A 25,300-nucleotide genomic window follows, 5' to 3' on the forward strand; every position below is an offset into this window, starting at 1 on the left:
AAGGTATTCTTTGAACTAGGGTTTATTTCACTACTAAGGGCATTTTAGTCCTAACAAATCTGTGACAATGGTTTATTTCACTACTAAGGGTATTTTGGTCCTAATAAAATCGTGACAACGGCAAACCCTCACAACTAACCTCCATCACATGTCCGTAACGCGGGGCCGCTTGGTTATTAGTATGCAAGACGGGGGTAACAGTTGTTTCAAAGTTTTTGGGGGTAATGGTAGATAGTAAAGTTTTTGGGGTGGTAATGGTAAAACACCCTAAATATTATTAATACATATCATGATTGAATCCAACAAACCTACATACACAGAAGGCAGCCGGCCCTGGACACTTAATTTTTCAACAGATGAAGATCATAGGATACCAGGGTGGGGAGTTACAGAGTGTAAAACCCCTTCATCACTCCCCTATTGCTAACAGGAATAAACTGAATACTCATCCAAATGAAAGAATTACTTGATTCAGATCTAGGTAGGCACAGTCAATATCCTTAATTGTTTCTAAGGATTCACTGAGCTTCAGCCGTTAGTCTAGTCATGTTCTTCACGAAGCAATGTGAAGGAGAAGGGAAGGAACTTGTATCCATCTCCCTCGTAGAACATGTTCATGAACTCCACCCAGTGAAGACGTAAAGCATGTAGGAATGCATTGAGTGTTTCCATCACTAGCAACACACCAACCGTCGCAAAAATAAAAATAATGATGCCAATAATCAAGATTATAATGTTGTTGAACCTGCATTATGTGCACAGAAGAAAAAAAAATCATCATCATCAAAATTATTATTATTATTATTATCTCAAGCAAGGTTCTTTTCCAGGGTCCAAGACTGGGAAAGAATAAAAAAACAACTGTTGAAATCATGGCGGTAACTTACCCCCAAGCAAGAAGTAGAACCTTCTCGTAGAACACACTTGATAGCTCTGAATGAGCAAGGCTAGAACAACGCAAATCAGACAATTGCATGATCAGTGTTTACTAAGCAAAATGGATGAATGATAATATAAAAAGGAACTACATTATAAGGTTACAAATTACAAATGTAGTAGTTGATCACAAGAAGATGCATCTCACATAGAAAATCATCTGAGCCAAAAATTTCAACTTACCTTTATGTTATAAACCATCAACATATTGCTAACTATGACTTTCCTTTTGGCTTAAGCCAATGAGTAACGGCAAAACCCCTTGGTTGAACAGTTCAGGAGAGACACCCACGACATCCAATGCGTATAGTTTACCAGAATTAAAATTTCTGCTAGGTATCAAGAAACAACCCCCACCTACCTTACCCGCCTCTTAACTAAAATAATGCAACACCAAAGGAATTATTCTCCTTCAAAATCTTTGATCACTGACATTTTTGCCATATCTCCCCAAAAACTGAAACAAGGTAGGATACCCTTCAAGTCTTCAAACATGAAAAATGCATGTTCTGACCCACCAGGTTTAATCTAGCACCAATGACACGACAATACAATAGATTGCTAATAGCATAAAACCCTTCCCACTATTTACCAAAAGAAAAAAAAAACAAAACAAAAAAAAACTCCCCCTTCCTTCCAACCCCCACTGTGTGCAGATTAAAATCCTCTGCAGTGCGGGCATCTGGCAGTGCACTGCAATGCGGGCCTGAGAGATCGACACGTGGAAGAAGCTTCATCCAACAGTGCAAGCTTGATGCAAAGAAGTTTTTTTTTCTTCTTCTCAAGCTTGGCACCGTTGGATGTCGCATCTTCCACGTGTCGAGCTCTCAGGCCCGCACTGCAGTGCACCGCCAGATTTGGGCACTTCTGAGGATTTTTTTCCACTGTGTGCTGGGTATAAGAACCAGTAGTTAATTATTCTTGTATGACAAGGAGCCTTGTTACCCATCCTTTCATCCTCCCACAAGGATTCCCTGGATATTGACTGATGTACTATAAATGTCTCGGATCTGCAGTTATAATACATGTTCTAGGGAGTAGGGCCCCCAAAAATTTTCATGTCCCTCATATTTACTGGATTCATAGCTAATGATAGGTCCCACCTCAAAATATATCATTCAGAAAAAGTTCGTGATAAGATGATTATTAGATTTGAACTCACATATTGGAAACATTCTTTGGGAGTCCTGATACTCTTAAGACAAATTGGAAGCACGCTAAACTCAAGATATGTCCATACCATGTACTTGTATCCATTTGTGGATCTGAACAAGCTAAACTCAAGATATGTCCATACCATGTACTTGTATCCATGTGTGGATCTGAACAAGCCACAATCATGCATACATCATGCAGCTCAGGGCACCAGATGTGACGATTTTTTGAAGTTTTTAGTACCTGAGGGCCCACAACCGGAGATACGAAGCTGTTTTTGAGACCGATCCAAGGACAAACTCTATGGTATGAATGAGTTGGTGCACAAAAACTTCACTGAACTCAAATTCCTCGTGGCCATGGGAATCATGATGTGCCTCCACTTCTAAAGAATCATCAGTACTGTGAAGTAGTGCATAGGATTGACCTTGATGCCTCTGAAGAAACATTAAATTCAGGTGGTAAAAAGCATTTAAGGATACCTGGAAAACAAGTATGGTCCAGAAAGAATATCAACCAGAAAGAGGTATGAGCTTACTTCTTCGTGTTGCTTCCTCAAGAGAAAAGGCTTTGGAAGTAGCATCCATGGAACAACAACTAGGGCCAGCAATAGCAATGTAAGCTGGAATGGAAAAGAAGACTTGTTTTAGCATTGAAGGAAGATACTACTATAATAGAGACACCTGAAGGGTTTTCTGCCCAACAAAAAGCTGGTTCTCACCCAGATCATCTGTTGGACTCAGGAACATGTATATCATTATGTGGTATAAATCAGCTTGTGAACCAGTACACCACTTCACAATTATGAGGAGGGAAAGGTAGCCAAACAGACTGTTTAAGAATATCATCTGCGGAATAAATTGGAACCTGGAACAGTGCACAATGTACAATGATTACAACATGGAATCCGCAAACAGTCATGGTAATAATATAAACCAAATGCAAACACAAATACAGATGGAAGAATGAGCACTAATTCATCAAACATGCATACACAATACAGAATGTAAATTTCATTACGATTATGAGGATCAAACCTCACTTAAGGCATTTGAATGCCATTATTATGGTGGGGACAGAGGGGGGGGTCTTGGTGCAACGGTAAAGGTTGCTCCATTGTGACCAAGTGGTCACGGGTTCGAGTCTGGAAACAGCCTCTTTGCGAAAGCAGGGGTAAGGTTGCATGCATTATGACCCTCCCCAGACTCCGCAGTGGCGGGAGCCTCGTGCACTGGGTATGCCCTTTTTTAGTATGGTGGGGACATCAATATCCCTTCATCAGAGAATTGTACTAGATACTTGAGATTCCCACATCATCAGGTGTTTATTGGCATGCAATACATGCAAAGTGAGTTTGTAGACATGGAATACATGCAAAGTATGTATCTTAGTTTCGAATCTAGCATACCAGATATTCAGGCTATTTCTAAAGAATTAGGCATTAAAATAGCTCAACACGATTCCGAGATTCATCTGGGATACACCAATAAGTATGGACATCTTCATCTTCAAAGAATTAAGGAATGGCAATCCACTGCGGCTACCATGCCATTCAGGATCCACACCAAATGGATAAGTGGGACGCACTTTGATTAAGCCAACAGTAGAAGCATCTCTGCATCAAAGAGTTCAATAATTAAGAGAGCTCCAGTAAAGAACGCAGAATTAATGAAATGGTCAAATCATGGAGTGAGGCATAAAATAAGAGTTTAACATATTTAAGGATTTCATCCACACCTGCAGGAAGGATCACGCCATGCATAGGCAGATTTCCCAAAGAGCTCAAATGGGACTGAAAAAAATTCATTATAGATCAAACCCGTGTAAATTGAGAACAATGCCATCAGCATAAAATACAATACCGACCGCCAAAGATCATTTCTGTCATATCTCCAAGCTTCTGTTATCATCAAAAGGGGAGAGGAGTGGCAGATTAAGTTAGTGTGCAACACACAACTGGAAATACTTCAAGGGCAAAAACCTGGGACACAGGTAAATACTATTCAATGAATAAGAAGATCTAACAAGCTCAGAGTAGGTGAAGATACATGAAGAAATTTAAGCTAGCTGAGAACCAGAAGTGCTCTCTCTCAAAGGAATCATACCCATTGTCTGGCAAAGTTGGTATAGAGTTCAAAAGTTCTAGAGTGATCTTTTGTGTGTGTGGGCTGGCCGCTGGACAAATCTTGAAGGTGGATCACTTAGTTAGCGAAAAATGTTTCTTATGAACATCGCATCCCATGATTTGTATATGGTTGGTAAACAATCAATCTTTATTGTTTGGGGTGGCATAGCTCCCTTCCCAAAGCATAATATTAAAAATCAAATTTACTTGGTGATGCACAAGGCTAAGTTCAAAAGGTTCACATTCCAAGGTGCATCTTGGATGATGTCTTTAGCAAGTTGTTAGTTTAAGACTTTATGTAGGAAGAAAGAAAGGGGGGGGGGAGTTCGGTGTATTTACAGAGAATTTGTTGACACAAACAAAAAAAAAGAGTGGTGTTATCAGGTAACCAAAGCATTTAGTCAAGGTCTTTCAACACAGAGGATAGCAGGGCTTGGATACAGTTGGAGGATCTAGGACATTATACATCCACAGTGTAAGAGACAACTACAAACAAAAAAAGATACAATCAAATATGACATTTTGCACATAAACAGAAATAACACCCAATCACACGATTCATAGTCAACTAAAAAGGAGTAATAGAATGATTACCTGGCCAGAAAATTTCTTTTCTCTGACTATAAAGAACAATGCTGCAAGTAACAAGCATATGCCATGGCCCCAATCACCAAACATGACTGCAAACAGAAACGGGAATGTAATAATTGTATATAAACCAGGATTTGCCTCTTGATACTTGGCCACCCTGCAATTGCAAGAAACCATTGGCTAAATAATTCAATCAAGAACTCTTCCTTCAACAAAATTTCATCAAACTACTTAAGTAAGATATGCAAAACGACATATAAGGATCATATCAACATATAAACCCTGTGATATTCTCAAATTGTGTGCTCGATTGCAGTCTAAAATTCAACATAAACAGTATGTATGTAAATACTGCATTTCCCTAAACCAAAGTTTTGCTTCAGGTGAAGCAAATGAAAACATGGGAATTAATACTGTGATGCCCAGAAATAAAGTTTAGCCACCTATCATCGTACCGTTTTTACTTGGGTGATATTTAGAGCACTTCATTGTATCTTAGCCACATCAAGATAAAGGAGGCATTCTAACATTAACAAATGCCAACTGTGGGGAGGGGGAGAAAAAGTAGTTCCCTTCCAAAGTTATAAACAAAAAGATGCATGATAGATTCTTTTCATGCTAAATAAAAGTAAAATATTTCTAAGAATATACTATTATATTTGCCAACCTGCCAAGTGACTACTCATGAGTATTGAAATTGAAACAGTTTCACAGCCTCGTGTGCCCCAATTATAGCTTTTTCTTCTGGTCAGATCTCTCTAATACAATCTACTCTGTATCTCCTGGGGTTTGCCTTTGTCCTTGTTGCAGCCCTCTCTGACCCTTCCTCTTGATGGTTGGGAGTTGCCTTGTCATATTTGTTTCACTTGTATTCTTCTTTTCCCCTTTTGGAGCTTTTGGTAATGAATTCTTTGTTCACCCCCCAAAAAACATCTCACTTTCTTCATCCCACAATCACCCATCACTTTGAGAAATTAGCAAATAATATAGATCACTTGCGAAAATAAAATGAGATTGACACAACAGCAACAATGATAATACTGTAGTTATCAAACCTGGCATGTCTGACCATCTTCTGGCGGCCTTGCCTGGCCGCCCCTCCCTCTCCCACCGTTCTTCCTCTACTCCTAACCGTCCCCCCCAACCCCCACATGGCCCGAAAGCTTGGAACTCCCTATTCAGCGTTGCACCATTCTCAATCAGGGAGGGTCACTTGCTTCACATCGTCTCACCATCCCTTGTTGGTGACTCCAAAGTCGCTCTTTGCTCTACTGGACTGCTCAATTCAGAGATCTTTAAATGGAAAAATTGCTTGGTTGGCCATTTCATCGATAGTGGACCACCTTTCAACATCATCAAATTGTCCCTGAACAAACAATTGAGACAGCATGGGACTTTAGACTCCTACCTTTTGGACAATGGCTTCTTCATTTACAAATTCTCTGAGGAAGATGACAGGATGCGTGCCCTTGAGGATGGCCCCTGGCAAGTGGCCAAAATACCTATTTTCCTTTCGCAACGTGACCAATATTTGCAACTCAACAAGGTAGATCTCAACTCCTTTTCTCTATGGATCGTTCTTCCAGGCCTCCCCTTTCATTTTTTATGTGAAGCTAGGCTTAGTATCATCGGGTCAATGCTTGACAACCCTCTATATTCCGATGAGAGAACGAAAAGAATGGACAGACTGGCCTAGGCAAGAATATGCATCGAGGTGTCGGCCGACGTCCTTCCCCCTTCCTTGATTACTGTTGCGGATGATGAAGGGTCTCCTTCCGACAAGAAGTCCACTATGAGTGGGTCCCCCTCTTAATGCCTTATTCGCAAAGTATTCGGCCATCACACTAAAGTCTGTACTCCAAAAGCTCCAATCCCCGTTACTTCTCTCGAAGATCCTTTGGTTCTGCAGGTTGAAGATGGCCCTGCTACTTCCCTTCACGGCAGTACCATATACCCGCCCCCCCTTGAATTGCTGCAGCTCCAAACATCCATGATCCCAGCTGTGCCCGGAGAAGAAGCAGGCAGCGTAGGCTCAGATGGAATGGTAAACCAGCTTATGGTTCTCCCCGAGGCAACGAAATTCGAATCCCCCCAAACCATTGATCCTCCATGCTGCTATGGTTGCTCCAAACACCTTCTCCGTCTTGCAAGTCTCTGATGCCTACAATGATGTCGACCTCTCTTCAAAGCTCCACTTTGAGACGTTATCTGCCCCCTTGGTCGATAGCCTCCTCCTTTCTGGTCGGTTGAGTAGTCACCTTCATTCGACTGTCCGCTCTACCACCATCCTATAAGCTCCAATCACCTCTCCATCGGTCCTTTAGTCACACAGGTCTCTCATTCCGCAGCGAGGAACTTCAACCTTTGACAATCTTCTTCATTTGTCTACCCTTCCCCCCATTTTGTCCCATCCGACCCTTGAGGTGGGCAACTCCACCTGTCCCCCTCATCCGCAGCCCCAAGCCTCTCCCTTAGTGGACTCGTTTTCTACTGAGCCCATTTAAACTCTTCGGCCCATCTTAACACCCCCACTTGCCCCCAGTCTCTAACCCTTGGGTCTCATCCCCTCTTGGCCTACTCAGCCCACCCCCCCCTCCTTAGCATGGGGGTGTTCCATGTGGGTCGACCGACCCTACCACCCACCTGTCCCAGCCTTTCCCTTCACCCGAGCTTGTCCATGTTTCTCACCAACATGCGAACTCTCTGCAGGTCCCCTCCTCTCCCATCCCTCCAGCAGAGACTACTCCCCCCTCCATCTCCTTGGCTGGCCCCTCTCCCCCCTAAAGGAATACTGTCGGCAGCACAAGAGCCAACCACCATCATCCTGCCTCATCTCCCCTTTGCCCAGCCCTTCGGGGCTTTTGCTGCCCCTTGTCTCTAACCCTTGGGTCTCACCCCCTCTTGGCCCACTCAGCCCACCCCCTTACCATGGGTGCTCCATGTGGATTGCCCAACCCTACCACCTGACTGTCCCAGCCCTCCCCTTCACCCGAGCTTGTCCTTGTTTCTCTCCACCATGCGACTCTCTACATGTCCCCTCCTCTCCTACCCTCCAACGGAAACTGCTCCCCCCTTCGTCTCCCTGGCTGGCCCCTCTCCAGTCTCCCCCCTTACGGAATACTGCCGGCGGCACAAGGTACAACCATCTTCCTCCTACCCTATCTCCCCTTTACCCAACCCTTCGGGGCATTTGTTGCCCCCTCTCCCTCCAAGCCAATTACCCATTGGGTCCTCCGGAATCTCTGAGGCCTCAATTCCTCAGCCAAACATGTTGACATCCGCTCCCATATTAAATCCCATCATGTTGTTTGCTTAAAAACCGAGTCCAAGAAGTGAATGCTTCCAATATTGCTTCCACCATTGCCTCCTCTTGGTCCTTCTCCAATTATTCCCAATAGCCGGATTTGGCTCCTTTGGGACCTTATGTAATATTGCCTATCCTACACATTGTTTTAGTACCATAAGACATAATTGGCAAGTAAAACAAGTAAATTATGCAACAATGGTTTAAGGAACATAATATTGATTAATTATTTAAGAAACTACAAAGTACAATAAACAATACATAGACACCCAAATCTTCCATGTCCCAACAATACAATATTGCGACTGTCTACTAATATGAACTATGACGTGTTGGATCGAGTCCACTCATGGTGCAATAGAGCCAACGTGCATTGTGCTCCGACTACATAACCAATGCATGCCATTCATAGTGTGCGAGAAGAAACGAGAGTAGTCCTCCACAACTTCCCCGTAAACAGTCTCATCTACAAATTGCAGGTAACCTACCCTAGTAGTACTGATCTCTTTGGAGTGAAGTGGCAACCCCCAGCAGTGTATTACAAAAGTATGGAGTGGTGATGTGGAAAAAAATCCATGTTTCCAGCACTTTTTCACTTCTCCAAGTCGAAACCACTGAAATCAACGAGTTCTGGTCGATTTTTTTTCCATAACTCGCAAAACAATGTATATTTATAACTTAGATTGTGTCGTTTCAGCGAGATTGAACAAACAGTAACGAAATTTTGCCAAAATTTCGGTTGGAACAATGTCTGTCCCATGTTTCGTATGCTATTTCGCCTCGAGAACTTCGAAATTTCGGCGAATTTTCGAACTATGCTCTCAACCATCCCTCTGAGAGAGTTCCTCTTTGGGGAGGATCTTCGCAGCATTTCCCCTCAGGTTGGCCCTCTCCCCTGGGGGGCGGGTGGTGACTTCAATGTTGTCAGATTTGGTCATGAAAAACAAGGTGTTGGTCATATTATTAATTCCTCCTTAGGGGATGCTTTTAATGAGTATTTGGATGCCATCGACATGAATGATCTAAGATGGTCTGGTGTTAAGTTCACTTGGCACAACAAAAGGTATGGTGATACTAGAGTTCATAGTTGTCAAGGCGTCGCCTAGGCGTCCATGCGCCTTGGTCGACTTGGATGCCTTGGACGCCTAATTGGTGTCGCCTTGATTTTTTACTCTCTCCACCGCCTTGGGTCGCCTAGACACAGTGACAACTATGCTAGAGTTGATTGTAAGCTTGACAAATTTGTGGTTAACGAAGTTTGGTTGGCATCTTTCCCATCCTTTGCTGCCCCTTTTGATCTCCCTAACATCTTTGACCACAGTTCCTCCACCTTTGCATCTCGTTTGGACCCAAATCTTCCAAATATCTTGATATGTTGTCCTCGCATGTTGTTAAAGATGCCTGGGAGAAACCTGTCCAAGCTTTTTCTTCCCCCCTTAATGCCTTTGCCAGAACGCTTCGGAATGTTAAATGTGCCTTCAAAAGCTAGAACTCTTCCTCTTTTGGGAATTTCACTTCTTTAGTCTCTATCTGTAGAGATACGTTACCCAGCCTCGGCTTCAATCTGACACCCACAACCCCCTTCTAGCTAAATAAGAAAAAGTGCCTTTGGAGCTCATCTCTCTAATTGCTCAAGAAGAGAGTTTTTGAAGGCAGAAATCTAGAATCAAATGGTTAGAGCTCGGTGACTCCAATACTGCATACTTCCACAGGTCCATCCCCATGCTCATTGCTAGAGAGGGATCTTCTCTTCACAATGTTGATGCCATCAAGTTTGAAGTTGTTGCCTACTTCTCAAAGATTTTCTGGCCCTCTCCCCCTCCTGCTTTGAATCCCTGAGGGGCTGCTCAATAAGTTCATTCCCAGCCACCACCTCCTTGGTTCTCTCCAAGCCATCACATTTGCTGATGGATTTTGGCAGCGGTCCTATACCATAAGGCTAACAGAGGCCCTGCTCCGGATGGCTTTAGTATGGAATTCTTCTCCTCATGTTGGGATATCATCAAGGATGACCTTATCAAGGCCCTAAAGAGCTTCTTTGACCCGAGTAAGATTAAAGGATCAATCAATCAATCCTTCCTTCGCCTTATCCTAAGAAAGAAGCAGCTACACTGACAATATCCTTCTTTACAGTGATATAGAGTGATTGCCAGGAAATGTCACTCCCCTGCAGCCATCATGAAAATTGGCATGCACAAAGCCTTTGACTCTCTCAAATGGGACACTATTTCTTCGTTTATGATCAAGATGTACTTACCCCAGTCTTTGTCCACTAGATATACTCGTGTATTTTCACTCCTTGTTTCTTAGTGCTTATTAATGGCAGCCCGGTTGGTTAGCTTGCCTCCATTGTGGGTATCCACCAAGGTTGCCCCCTCTCCCCTTTCATTTTCTCTCTAGCCCTTGAAGTTCCTTCCAGAAGTATCCAATCCAAAACGGATCAGCACCTTATCTCCCCCATTCCAAAATGTAAGACCCTCATGTTATCCCACCTAGCTTTTGCCGATGATCTTATGATTTTCTCAAAAGCTGATCCTATCTCCATTCGCTCCATCATGTCATCCTTGCATCTCTTCGAAAGTTTGTCCTCAAGTCCACATATTCCTGGCAGGGATCTCTGATGCAAATAAGATCTATTTTCTTGATATGCCTGGCTTTTCTTTGATCACTGCTAGGTTGACTGCTCACCATTGTACTCCTATGTTGGATCTTATTCGCAAGAGGATCATCTTACATATATTGGTCCAGTGTTTTTGGGCTGCCTCAGTCTACTATCAAGGCAACGGAATCTCTCATGTGTGCTTTTCTTTGGTAAGGAGCTGAATCTGCCGGATTTCTTCACCCAATTAGTTGGGCTGTTGTTTGCCTCCCCAAGAAGAAGGGAGGCATTGGTTTAAGAATGCTCAAAGAGGTCAATTCTTTTGGCATCCTCAAGCTGATCTGGAAAATTGTGGCTAAGAAGGATAGCATCTGGGTTGATTGGGTTTACTTTGGTCTTCTTCGGAAGGACTCTTTTTGGATAGTTTCCCCCTCCTCAAATGCTTCTTTGGTTTGGTGCAGGATTCTGAAAATCAGGACTATTGTTCTTGGGGCTACCTCCTCTAGTATTGATGATGGTATGTATACTTAGCTCTGGCTCGATAACTGGCATCCGATGGATGTCCTATTCTCAGTTGTGGATGCTAGAACTGTCTACTCTTCAGGCATTTGCAAGGAGTCATTTGTTGCTTGCATTATCTCTGATGGTGAATGGGCCTCTCCCCCGCTCTCCCCCCTCCATTGTTTGATATCTGGAACTCCTTGACTCCACTCCCCTCTGGTCTGCGAGGTAGCAGTGAAAGTGTTGTATGGCTGTTGTCGCCTAATGGTCTCTTTAGCTCCTTCTCAGCTTGGGATTTTGTCAGAGCATGAAGTCCTTTGTCTCCTTGGCATAAGATTGTGTGGTTTGAAGGTCACATCCCACGCCACAACTTCACTGTTTGGCGAGCATTATCCAACTGTCTTCCAACGCAGTCTTTCCGCATCCACCGCCAGATTCAGGTCTCCCCCTCTTGCTGCTAATGCTGAAATGGTGTTGAAGATGTTGATCGCCTGTTCTCCTCTACAATTTGGAAAAAGTCCTGAGCAAATGTTGGCCAAGTAATAGAAGAATCCTCTCCCTTGAGAGAGAATGGATTTTAGTGGACATGACTTGCTAGGAAATCTATCTGTGACATTACTAACAAGCTTACCTTTAGTGCTGCCATCAATCATATTTGGATGGAGCGCAATCTCTGCAAATGGACGTCCAACTCCCAATCCTTTGATAAGATTTGGAATCCATATAATTTGATGTTAGCTCTAAACTCTCCCTATTAACCCATCTTAATGTAAGGGATTCCCCAAGGAACAGGCTCATTGTTGTCTCCTTGGGTTTGCTCCCTTCTCTTTTGCAGCCCGCTGTCCCTCCCTCTTTAAGGGAAGGACCTTAATGTAGTCCTAGATAGATGAAGGATCTACTAGGAGCCAAGTAACCAGGACCTTCCAACCAGCTGGCCGATTAGGCAGGTTTGAGGTTTTTAGGTCAAAACTAGGGTTAGGTCTAGGGTAATTGATGTAATTCTTATATGGTAATGCTAGGCAGGTTAAGGGGAAGCCAACAGTGAAGGTTTGATGATGTTTAAGTGAAAATTTAAAAAATTAGAAAATTAGGGTTTCAGGTTTCGGGTTTTGGGTTTCAGGAAAGGAGGTGATGAAATTTAGGGTTTAGAGTTGGAATTTGAGCTAGGGCTTTGGGTTGAGCGCTAGGGGCAGTGAGGGGATGATTCGGTTGCATTATGGTAAGGTTTTGATGGTTGGATTGGTCTAGATAGGTTTTTAGGGTTTTAGGGCTTCACAGGTAATAAGGGGGATTAGGGTTTTAATGTTGGGATGGGTCTGGAATTGGGATCGAGTGGAGGGGATGATCTACTGGAGCTGTGGTATGAATTTGGGGTGATTCTAATGGTGGAATTGTGCTGGACAGATTTGTGAATGTCCTAGGGTTAGATGGATCGATGGGGATAAGTAAGGCTTAGGTTGGAGGATTAGAAGAAGAAGGTTGATTACAGAAAATTGTAAAGTACTTCTAGATTTTGCATAACTCAATGGTAGTAACTTGAAGGATAAAAGAGAGCCTCCCGATCTACAAGATGCAAGGAGTCGATTGGAGATCCACCAATCCCTTCACCTTGATAGAGTCCACAAGGCAACACTCACTAGTGAATAAGACAGCAGCAACAATGGCAGCAAAGCTGAAAACAGAATTTGAAAACTTGAATTGTGGGGGAGCCTTCCCACGATTTATTATTTATAACTGGTGGCCAATGGACTTACACCTATTCAGCTCAGGAATTGGAATCCTAGAGCTGATTCCTATTACAAGAACAAATCCTGCCCTCTTCAGAAATCGTGGAGGGTGGACAACTTAAATTAAAAACTAATACTTAAAAGATTCCCCTAGGAACCAATAGAAATAAGTCACTTAAATTGAACCATGGTCTGACTGGTTCAATTTAAGTTTACAATTAAACTGGAAAATAAACTAAAGCTCCTACAATCGGCCCTACTCCTAGGGCTATTTCTTCTTCTTGCGGGTGCTTGGACCTGCATCAGACCTGCTTTGCTTGGCTTATTTTGCTCGAGTTCTTTTGTTTTTCTTTTCCCTGTTTTGGGGCCCCCTGTTTCTTTTCCCCTTGGCAATGAATTCTTTATTCATACAAAAAAAATTGCTAAAATATTACTTCCTTCATCCCACAATGACCATCACCTTTGAAAAATCCAAAAGTTTGAGAAGTGGTTAAAGCATTAAAAAAAACCCTCATTATTTCAATACTTCCCTTCCATTACTTATCTACTCTGTTCCAGTTGAGTAATCAATGCAAAAACACAAAAAAAAGTACACTTAATAAAAGCTCAGTATTTAATTTGTCAGATGGACAGAGAATGTGGGACAGCCAAAAAATGGAAAGATTGTTTATGGGATGGAGGGTATATAAAAGAACCAAAAAGACAAAAATAGTTTATCCAAGCTCTCATACGGTGAGACAACTGTTAAGAGGGTATCCAAGAGTCCTTGATATAGAAATTTTCCTTTGGAATTTTTTCCATAAATAGTTGATTCCCCTTTTCAAGGCTGATAGTTTTCCCCTTTATTTCTTTCTATTTCTTCTCTTCTTCACTGAGACAGCACAACAAATTCTCTCTCCTGTCTTCTCCACCAATCCTATATTATAGGCAAGATATTGTTAAAATCTTCTCTCTTCATCACCCATCAACGACCCTCTCTTCCCTCCTCCTCCCTTCCATCGCATGTAGTCTTAGATACTAAATTTTAGGAGTTAATTTTCCTCCATTATCTCCTCCACAATATCCATCAACCTCTCATATTTAGCTAGTGTATTCCTTATTTTTTATATCTAAAATCATATCTGATTTCTGTTGATATTTCCCCTAAAATCCTAACTATTAGAACTGAGCAACCATAGCCATTACATCTGATTGGTAGATCTAGACAATGTCAGCCCTAGAAACAGAATCTTGGAGATTGGCCCATCACCTGTGCATCACATACTTCCAAGACGAGGAATAAATTATCAGACACAATCACATAGCACGTCTAGCAAAATTACATAGAATTATTATAAGTTTGATTCCTTTTGCATATCCATGGTATGATTTAGAGAAATCATCTCTGAAAAACTCACCCATATGCATCAACAATAGATTGAAACGCAGAAGTGAATTTGTTTGTCCGAAAATATGTAGGCGGTAATTCCTTCGTATGCAAAATCTGGAATATTGATCCAACTTGTGAGTTGCTGTCTGATGTGGCCCGATACAACGCATCCTGAATCTGCAGAAGTCAAGCATCATATAATTGTTCAGTGAGAACCACACCATGAAATGTAGCAATAATAGCTGGCCTGCAAACGATTGATAATTGTTGTGCCAAAAGTCCATAGCATCAAAAGGAGGAATGTCAAAAACAAAGGCAGTGGCTTTCCAGCAGACTTACCACAAGAAGGTTTCCTGCCATACCAGCTATAACTGCCATGTGGCAGTTTGGTCAGTGACTTAGTGCGCTGGTGGACAGGTTGTCTACATCATTATCTAATCATGGGAAATTTTGCACGTCATTATGGTCCCCAATTTGACATATCTACATGTCATTTTGGTGCTCAAATAATTGTCTGGAAAAATAAAAAATCTAAGCGAGCCCAGCTCAACAGGAAACATTGAAAAGCCAAGGTGGACAATGCCATATATGTGGAGCCATATGATTAAGATAGGCAGGTGCTCTATCCAGCGAATCACCCATTTATTCAATGGTCAGACTACCAAATCATCCATCAGCACGACAGCAAACCAGGGGCATGGCAGATACCCTTCTGTAAAGTGCCACAGAAACATTTCTCACAAGAATTTAAAATATGCATATATATATATATATATAGAGAGAGAGAGAGAGAGAGGGAGACAGGGGAGAGAAAGAGAGACTGAAAGGATACCTGTTTTGTTGCAAAAACAGGGCTCCACCCCTCTGCCACAAGACACTTTTTTGTCACATCAATACTGAGCATGCTTAAAGTGTGATAAATAGATTTCTCCTTCCTCACCTTCACAATTTCAAAGACAAATTTAGATAACCAGTCAGAAATTTTACAACAAATATCATACATACATTGGAATATGGTAAATAAATAGTTCCAACATGAAGGATATGAAGGCTCCATTTGTTGCCTTGAGGGTGGCAGGAAGTGAGAAGAAAATAAATGACTGAAAGTTAAGCAAGGGAAGAAAAATAAACAACTAAACTTTAACATTCTAAATACAATCAAAGTTTTCTTCTTTTTTTTCTTGTTGGAAAATGGAAAAGCATCGACCTCGAAATGCATATTTCCCAGTCTGGAGAAAATAAAGTGCAATTTTTCACTACTGTTTTTTGAAGCGCTTTCAAACATCCACTGGGCACAAACCGCCCTCCCAAGAAAAGAAAACAAATAAATAAATGTCCATGCACAGGTTTTCAAAGGCGAAAAAACTTCTAATAAAATTAGTCCAAACTGACCAAAAGATCCCACTTCTCGAATTGATAGCTGATGGTCTTTAACAGATTGTCTCGGTGTAGTAGCCCAACACCTACTGTAGCCTTTATCTCTGCAATTTTTCCAGAGACCTGAAAATTGAAATTGTTACTGATTCAGACTGACCTGAAAATTGAAATTGCAATGATTCAGGCTATGTCATAAAGGTCCGATGCAACCAATAATAAGTCCATAGATGCCCACTCTGAATAAGTTGATGCATCACAATACAACTACTTTAAGTCTTTAACAAAGAAAAGGTACATTCAGAGTTACAAGGCAAGAAGCACACCTGACTGAATTAGGTGCTTTGTATCCTGTATCCAAGTATGTATTAACATACATATATGGTAAAAATAACAAACACTAAAATGTATGTACATATGTTATGTAAGCAAATTATGCACTAAAGATGATGAAAACAAGGATATTACAGCAAAATTGTATGATGTGCCTTGAGACTGAATCCAGGTGCACGGCACCGGCGGCCTGATCAAAGTTGAGTTGCCTCCATGCAGGGAAGCAGGGCAAGGCAGATGAGTGAGGCACAAAACTAAATCTGAGCTAATGTGCATTCTATCTATTGGCATTAGCTCAAGGAGCAAGCAAATATCATACTACAAATAGTTGTATAACAGAATGAACAACCCAACAATCAAACAAAATAATGGCATGAAGCAGTCAAGTAGATAAATGGAAGAAACTCTTCAGCGCTATCACAGGCATAACTGAGAATGAAGCATGATGCATACCTCAGTGATCATCTGAGCTTGCTTCTCCAAGTCATCAGGATAGGGGTAACGATTTGCTCCAAAAGCTTCACATATCTTCAGAATTTTGGTCTTTGCCTTTTCGCCAGAATAGAAGGCCACAAATACATTTTTCTCAACCTGTAGGGTGATATTAAATGAGAAACAAAGCCAAAAGGTGAACACCAACTTTTGTTGTCTAAAATTCACACACATGAACACTACCATAACACAAAGAAACGAGTAACATTTTATGTTTATTGAATAAGTTTTAAAGAAATCTTAACTTTCCCTGGATCTAAATAGAGGATGAACAAGCAAATTTTTAGTATGAGGGACATCCTCCCCAAACATAGTAAATCCAATGCATTCCACAAAGCTGGAGAGTTGCAATTCATTTGAAAATCAAAATGACCAGGGAATGGAACAGAAGCCGGCATATTTAAACATCTATTAGAGAGTTAGAGTTCAGGCCACCTCCAGCACAAAGAGCATACTATAGAAGCAAGTTAATTTTTTCATCCTTTCCTAGGCACTCTCCTTTGGTTATTGAAGAAAAACAAGCACTACTTATCATTAGTAGACATGGCCATACTCCCCACTCCCACCCCCACCCCACAAATCCAGTAACAAAGACGCGGGCTATGTAAATTTAATTGATCATTAATCTCAACATACATTTGAATCTACAACTCATCCCAAATTCCTTCTTAAAAGTGAAAGGAGTAACTTTAGAACTGTTTAATTTTTTGAGAGAAGGTAATAAATATTATATAGTAGACAAAGCTAGAGTATGAAAATTCGAGAAACACACACACAAAGACAGGGACAGAGAGAGAAAAGCATGACAAATATGCTAAAAATGCACAAGAGCGTACAAAAAAGTGTATCTGTATCCACAAGTGTTCAACACAGATGTGTGGAGAATTTTCTATCATAGGATACTAACTAGCCCTACATGGTGTTTTGGAGAGTTTTCCACATACACTTTTAGCCTAAAACTTGGTGCAGGAGAACATCAGATTGATTGGCTCACATTATTGCCACCCATAATAGGGAATGAGAATGTGAAAAGGTGAGAATTGAGAATAAGATTGGAAACCCATTCACGTCTTTCTATAAAAAATAGAAGGGCAACAACGGCTTCAACGGCCATCAGGGGAAGCCTCCCATGAAGGCCCAAAATTCTGCAATTTTTTATGCGGTGGTGCTTCCGTGGACCGGCCCGAACCTGTTTGGGAGTCCAGACGTAGATGAACCGTGTCCAATTTGGGGTTTGGGTATAGTAGGTATTTAGAATTTATTTCTATTTTGAGATAATCATGTAATCTTTTATTTGATTCGTCGATAGAATAGGAGATAGCTATGTAAGATTTAGTTTCCTAATTGTTCTGAGTTTCCAAACTAGAATAGGTTTCATTTTCAGTTGGATTTCTTCTTTTATTTATATGCATGTAACCCTACATTGGAGATTGCATATGGGGCATTGACTTTCATTGAGTGCGCCAGCGTGGCCTGTGTTTGTGCACCCTGCCCTCTCTCTCTTCCCCCTCTCCCCTTTCTTCCCTGCGAATCTGAATCTCCCCCCTCAATAAGCTTTTAGCCTCCCTTCTTATCTCCTTCCCTCTCTTCTTGTTTCTCTCTTTACCTCACTTTACCCTGTTCCAGCAACACTGTCAAACCCTAACAATAGGTTTGATCTCTCCCACCTCTTTTCCTTTCTTCCTCATACCTTGGGGTTAACATCCCTACTCTAGGGCAACCAGCAGACAACCTCGTGCTGTTCCAGGTATTAGAACTCCTTAAAAATGAAGTCGGATCAAAGTGAAATTTCAGAAGGAACTTCCTTACTACCAGCACTATTACAATTTACAAGGAACCATTGATAGGACCAAAATTAAGTAAATAACTAACTTTCCATTCGCTGCAACTAGGTTTAGCGGAAACCAGTGAACCAGACCTGAAACTGGTAATGCATCTCACAGTACGGCTTGATTTGGGGGTGGTAGAAAGGTAGGAGACGACTCTTCCCCCCCCCCCCCTCCCCCTTGTGTTATTTAAGGGTATTCCTGTGTGGTGACTAAAACACCCTTGTGCTTCTCATTAAATCAAAGTCTGTACAGCACTTATAAATACTTCCAACTCTATCGCCATGAAAAATATAAATGACATTTGTGTCCTAACCCACATACACCTTCCAAAGTAATAGTTTATGATTCTAGTGAATTACTAGCTTGCCACTCCCACTACATATGACCTGTTTAGGCACTTGGGTGGGCCCACAGTAATCCCAACATGGGTTTTAAGATCTGGGATTGCATTACTTTTGTTGACGCTCAAATTTTGTGGCCCAGTTTACACATCATCATCTATCAGCCAAGCAACTTTTAGCCCAACCCAATATTCCCACGTGGAGATGCAAAACTCCAAAAACTGGTCGGATGCCGCTGATAATTTCAATTTTGGTAGTTTTTGTTAATTGCTTCAACAAAAAGACAAAGGAAAAGCTCAATACAATGTGGGTCATACAGCTGAGATGGGACCCAAAATTTGACATGCGGTGAACCCATTTAATTGGGATAACGTTGAGTAGTAGTTGTTGTTGCTAATCTGCACAAGATTATACAACCCATCCAACAGTGAGTCCCCTGTGACTGACCCTCACCATACCCAAAATAGTGGACTGTCAAGACAGAGTTCAAGGTGGGCCATGAGGTAGAATTTTCCCCAAAAAAACAAGAGAAAACGCTCGTTAAGGGTAGCTTGTTGCTACTTTCTTACATCCATGGGCTTATTTGCGGCTAAACCGTTAAAATGAAGAGTATCTCCCAAGTCGTCCAATATCTAAAACATGTAAAGGAGAATGACAAATGAGTGTTAAAGCCTCTTGGCCCAACTTACAAATTTACAATAGAGAAGAAATACACCTGAGGACTATCATAGGGTGTTGGGCTTTTTTTCTTTTTCTATTTTTCCAAACAAAAAGAGGGGGGAGACGATGGGTGGTCAATGGTAAGTTATGTTATGTTAAATTTATCCCTGTCTGTACCCCCTCAACCATCTAAAGGGTCTTGGCGAATCAGGTCTTCAAAGTTATGGATGGGTCTATCATTTGGACTCCAGAATTTAGAGAACACCGATAGGATTTTGAAATTATCAGTGTACCCATCTCCTTCAGAGATTGAACCAATTTCCTTGGTGCAACAGTAAGGTTGCTCCATTGTGACCAAGTGGTCAAGGGTTCAAGTCTCCGGAAACAGCCTCTCCGCGAAGCGAGCATAGTACTAAAACTCGCGAAATTTCGATCGAGATATCGAATATTTCGAGTATCTCGACCTGTCCGAAACGAAACGCAAGTCCGATATGAAAAAATGCAATATTTTGAATATTTCGGAAATCTTGGTAATTTCGGTCATCTCGTTTCGAAAATTTCGGAAATCTCGGTCATTTTTGGCATCTTACACCCACAGAAAAATACCATATTTCGACCGAAATTTCGGTATCTCGGAAATTTCGGTCAGACCGAAACACCGAAACGAAACGAGATTTAGTACCATGCTCTCAAGCGAGGGTAAGGCTGCGTACATTATGAACCTCCTCCCCAAATCCCACAGTGGCAGGAGCCTCGTGCACTGAGTACGCCCTTTTTATTGCAAAACATTATGGTTGACCTAATTGTTCAAGCGAAGAGGAGATGGATGAACAGCGCTAAATGTGAAATTTCAGTTATATCTCATTATAGCTTTCTATGCGATGAAGTATCAGAAATTGCTGACAGGGCATGCATTTTAAAAAGTTCAACTCCTCCTAAGGTCACGTCTTTGATTGGTTTCTATCATTAAAGGAGTATTAGTCTAGAGCAGTTGAAGACAAGAGGTTTGGGCTTGGCAAGCAGACATGCTGTGAAGTTGAAGTAACATCCCAACAAATATTCCTTCAACATGACATTGCTATTTGGTCTTGGGCATATGGATCTGTTCAGACGTGGCTGTGCCCCTGGCCCCGCCTCCCAACTGATCACTGAAGAGTATATTCACACGGTGGGCCTGTAATTGATTCTTCCCCAAAACCAGTGGTGATATGGAAACTTATTCCTTTAGCTATATACTGAATTTTGTGGAATGAAAGAAATTGAAGGGTGTCCAAGAAGAAACGCCAGAAAAAAGGCAAGGCTAAGGTCCAGATGTTGATCATTAGTTGCCTAAATGTGCAATCTTTTTGAAAGAGTTCTAAGGAACTAACTACCAGAAGCTCATCCATAACTGGTCGAATATGCTGTTCTGAATGCAGCACTTCAGATACATCTCATTTTTCTATATCTTTTGCAATGCTAATCATACGGTTGTAAATTTGTTGCCACTTTTTTTAACATATCAATAATTATGCCATAAAAAAGAAAATATTTAACAGTTACTGGTGCCATGTCTTCATTGGTGTTTGGTTGTCTAAAGAGGAGAATGAGAGTCAGAAGCATTTGGTTTTAAAACTCATTTCAGCAGGCCATTTCGGTCAAACCGAAATTAGCGAAATGTACCGAAATTGGTAAAATTGGGCCGAAACAGTGCATTTTTTTGCCAGACTGTTTCAGGGGGCAAATGACCGAAATTTCGCCGAAACAGTGCATTTTTGTCTAATGTAGACATGTAAGACATTTCGGCGAAATGAGCAAAATTTCAGCGAAGCAGTGCTGATTCTGGGTTTCGCCTTTTGTTTCGTCTGAGACATGTTGAAGTTAGTGAAATTAGCAAAATTTTGGCAAGTTTTTGAACTATGGTCAGAAGTCCTAGTGGTCAATCTAACAAGGGCAAAACCTTAGCTATCAACAATTCTATACATTATCACCCGTTATCAGCATCCAAATTCCAACAACCATGCAATGAACCATGATTCAATAACAGGAGCAAGGAAAAGTTCTGAGCAGTAAGAAAAAATAAAATTAACACATGACTCCAAACATATTTAAGGAAAATAACAATAGAAGGATGTCTTAATATTACCTTCTCCCCAGACACTGGATCAATTACAGGATATTCCACCACAGCTTGCCTGAGAAACACATTCCCCCTGGTAGCATGAAATATAATCCTTTCAAATGCCATCGACTTTTCCCTAGGTATAAGGCCACTAATGAAACCCAGTTTAACTTGCTTTGAAGGATCCACTGACATTTCCTAGACATCCACCAATTCATACAATTATTTCTGGAGAAAAGCAGATCTTGCTGACAATGATAAAAAAGAAATGGCAGCCAGAAATTTTTACCCGATCCAATAGTAAAGGACTGTCAATGGACCCTTCACCAACTTGAAAAGCTTCAATTTCTCTCTGCTGAGCAGTAGCGCTATTCTGAGCTGCGGAAAAGAACTCTCCAGCCTGAAGGTTCAAGAGACGAGGGGGGAAAGGATTAAGGGAATTTCATTTCATATCACTTGTATTGACAATAATAAAAAGGAAAAAATAAAGTTATCAACTGCACATCATGGAAGACTTGGAAGGCTACAATCCTAATTGGTGAAATCAAAAGGGATGGAAACAGCTCCTAATTTACCACATGAGAACTGACTGATTACAATCTACTAAAGAAAAGAATGTGGTGCGGAATTCATAGTCCCTTCGGCATAAATGACACAAAAAGCTGAACAATGGAATAATGGATAGTTGGATACCATCAAATTTGTTCATCAATTGCGATTGTAATATGTAAGATAGGGGACAGGGGTGTATCTAATGTTTAATAATTGTAAGATCATGAGCAGAACTAACCAGCGTCTAGACCAATGAAAATGGCAAAGGAATAATAACTAACATGACACCACTACCTTCTGCAGCACTAGCTTATATTCTAGAAGCTCATAATAAGTGCGCTGCAACTTTTCACTGTTGACGTTTATCTCCATCAACTCAGCTTCAAGTTCTCCAAGTTTTATCTAGCAACATCAACAATAAACAGGAAAATTTTAAGATATGTAAAATACATAAAGAAGAAGTAAAAGTTAATTGAAAAGATACCTCCAAGTCATCCAGATCAATATCAACTTGTGTTATAGGACTGCCTGAAGGTGAGAAACCTGCCTTCGTCATTTGTTCCCAAAAGAAACGTAGCTTGCGAGCCATTTCTCCACATCGTTTAATCTGCATAGAAAAATACCATAAAATTGCGTACATATATTAATGACAACATGATTTTGCAAACAAACATCCAGAAAGAGATATCTATTGTATCATGATTAGAATCTGAAGTATCACTTTGATACACCTCACCCTGGGGCATATCATTTCTAAATAGAAGCAGGACATTTTGTAGCTACTCCCCTCCCCCCCCCCCCCCCCCTTCCCCCTTCTTTTTCAATGGAGGTTGTATAAGGAAAAAAAATACACAGGTATCATGCAATATAATGGTAAACATGTCCATATTCTTTATACACAGTAGACCATGCTGATACGCCAATAATGCATCATGATGTAATTGAAAGTTGAAACAATATCAGAAAAAGTAAACCAGTACTAACAAACCAGAAGAAGAAGGATTGAGGAAGAAGAGAAGAGACCGCCAAAGGTTAGAATAGCAGCCAATACCCCAGCAGTCCCCGCAGTATATAATATTTATCAAGTACAACTGTACAATGCTCCAGTCCTTGCGGTAGTAGAGACTCACAATATTACATCATAATAATGAAAAAAACTGAAAAAAAATAAAAAAAATAAAAAATATTACCACAGGAATAAACAACAATTCCCTGCGGAATCATAAACACAACTTTAACAGTAATGTAATTCTTTTTAACGAACCTTGTGCACTGCAAATTCTTTGCAATGAATCATAGCTTATTGATGAATCATGCGATAAACAATCAAATTCAAAAAGCCAGGATGGAACTCAGAAACTAATGTGACTATATCCGTCAATGCAAGAGAAGCATTATGTCATTTCCATTGGAAAATAATGGGAAGAGAACTTCATACTCTAAATTTACTTAATGAGACCTGTTTACAGTTCTAATGTTAAGGTCAATTTGGAATCAGCTAAGTCTCAAATTTTATCTTACACTTATTTTGCAAGAACAAACAGTTGGCACTTCTGAATAAAATATTGAGGTGCTCTCAAAAAAAAAATTTAGCTTCATACTCTCATTCAGATAAATGAGCCCCAAAATTTTCTGTTTCCTCTTTTGATATCAACAATTAGGAGGATTTTGAACACTACAACCTACAATGCTTACATCTGTGCAACTATTGACTTACGATAGCTGAATCAATAAGGAAATTGATTTTACTTACTTGGGACAGAATTAAGTGAATCTACAATATTTCCAATAGACATCCCTACAGACTTAACAGGTACATTACACGTTCATGAATCCTGGTGATGACAATCTTAACAAAAAAAAAAAAAAGAGAGCAGAAATTTACCTGAGTAGCATATGTTCGCTGGAAGGGGCTTTTTTCTGCATTTAGCTGAAAGAAATAGGACATCAGAAATTTTAAAACGGTTAATAGAAAAGTTGAAGTTCATAACATCCAGAGGAAAAACAATAATGCAGTATAAAGTATATACATAAGAATTCAAAAAAGGGGCGTCAGACTCAAGAAAAGCAGCTCTAATCAAATAAAGGGATATGTTGTCAAGCAAAGGAGTTATGGAACGTTCTTGCCAGATTTCAAGGCACACATGATAATAGGCCCTTCTTCCTAGTTTCACTCTTCCCTCAAAATGTTCACCCAGCCATCTGTTGAACTGATGCAGCCCTGGATTCCCAATTATTTCCTCCTAATCAGCCTCCTCCTATTTCAAGTAACTATTTAAAATAAAGAGAGAGTGAGGGAGGGATTAGAGGATGATTAGCAATCAAGAGAAATTAGGGGAGAAGTGGTGGAGTTTGTTTATTTCCTAGAATAAATGGTGGGATTGATTGAGCATGGTCTCTTTCCCCATCTAGCTTCTACCATATTTAAGTTGTAATCTTGGCCATAGGATCTTAGGGGAACCAAGATTGGGTGAAGGGTTTTTCTTTTAAAAGGGCAAGTAATTGTTGTATTTCTCAGATTTTTTAGAAATGAAAGAATGTTTGAGTCATGGACTCCATTAACGCAATCTTGAAGAATTGCAGCCCGTTTTGGTTTTCAGTAGCCTAGAAGAGCAACTGAGCCCAAGCACCCCTGCTTCATTTTTAATTCTCCTTGAAGAGTGAATTAATTCGAGCCCTCTCGACCTGTTCCGCTTCCCATGCTGCATTATCTGGTATCAAAGCCCAGTACCGCTGCCATGCCGCCCATGCGTAGAGGAGGCTTGACAGCTCCTGTGGATGATATCCACACTAGAGGAGAGATCCGGGAACTCTAGCAGCAAGTTGCCGCTCTTGCTATGGAAATTGATCACTTGAAACTTCGACGTCAAGTGGCTGATCTGACTTTGGAGATCAGACGTTTGAGGAGTGCTTCCTATCGTCATACCATGGATGAGGTACTGACTGAAGCGTCTTCTTCTTCTTCTCCTTCGTCGGTGTGTCTACAAGTTGATACGGAGGATCAACCTACAGCAATGGTTGATTCAGAGTCACCACAGGTATTCGATGAATAACCAGATGAGGAGATTGAACTCAACTTTGCTTCATGTTTCAGGCTACAAGATGGTGTGCCAACAACACCTAAATCGAAAGGTGTGAGTTGTGGAATGCCACAACCGATAGTCCCTTGTCATGATGCGAAGGGCCCTTGATGGAATTGCTGCTATGGAGTCGCGTCTTTGCAATTTCTGTTAAGGCCTTTGATGGAATCATTCATCAAGCAAGAGGGTCGGATCGAGAATGGTTTTCATCCAGTGGTTAGTTACAACACT

The 25,300-nt window shown here is 41.0% G+C and overlaps 1 pseudogene; it reads right to left on the reverse strand.

Moving 5' to 3' along the window:
* Positions 1-274: 274 nt before the first annotated feature.
* LOC122657930 lies at positions 275-24,010 on the reverse strand (annotated as a pseudogene).
* Positions 24,011-25,300: the final 1,290 nt, after the last annotated feature.

Source organism: Telopea speciosissima, chromosome 4, assembly GCF_018873765.1.
Source record: "Telopea speciosissima isolate NSW1024214 ecotype Mountain lineage chromosome 4, Tspe_v1, whole genome shotgun sequence".
Classification (NCBI taxonomy): Eukaryota; Viridiplantae; Streptophyta; class Magnoliopsida; order Proteales; family Proteaceae; genus Telopea; species Telopea speciosissima.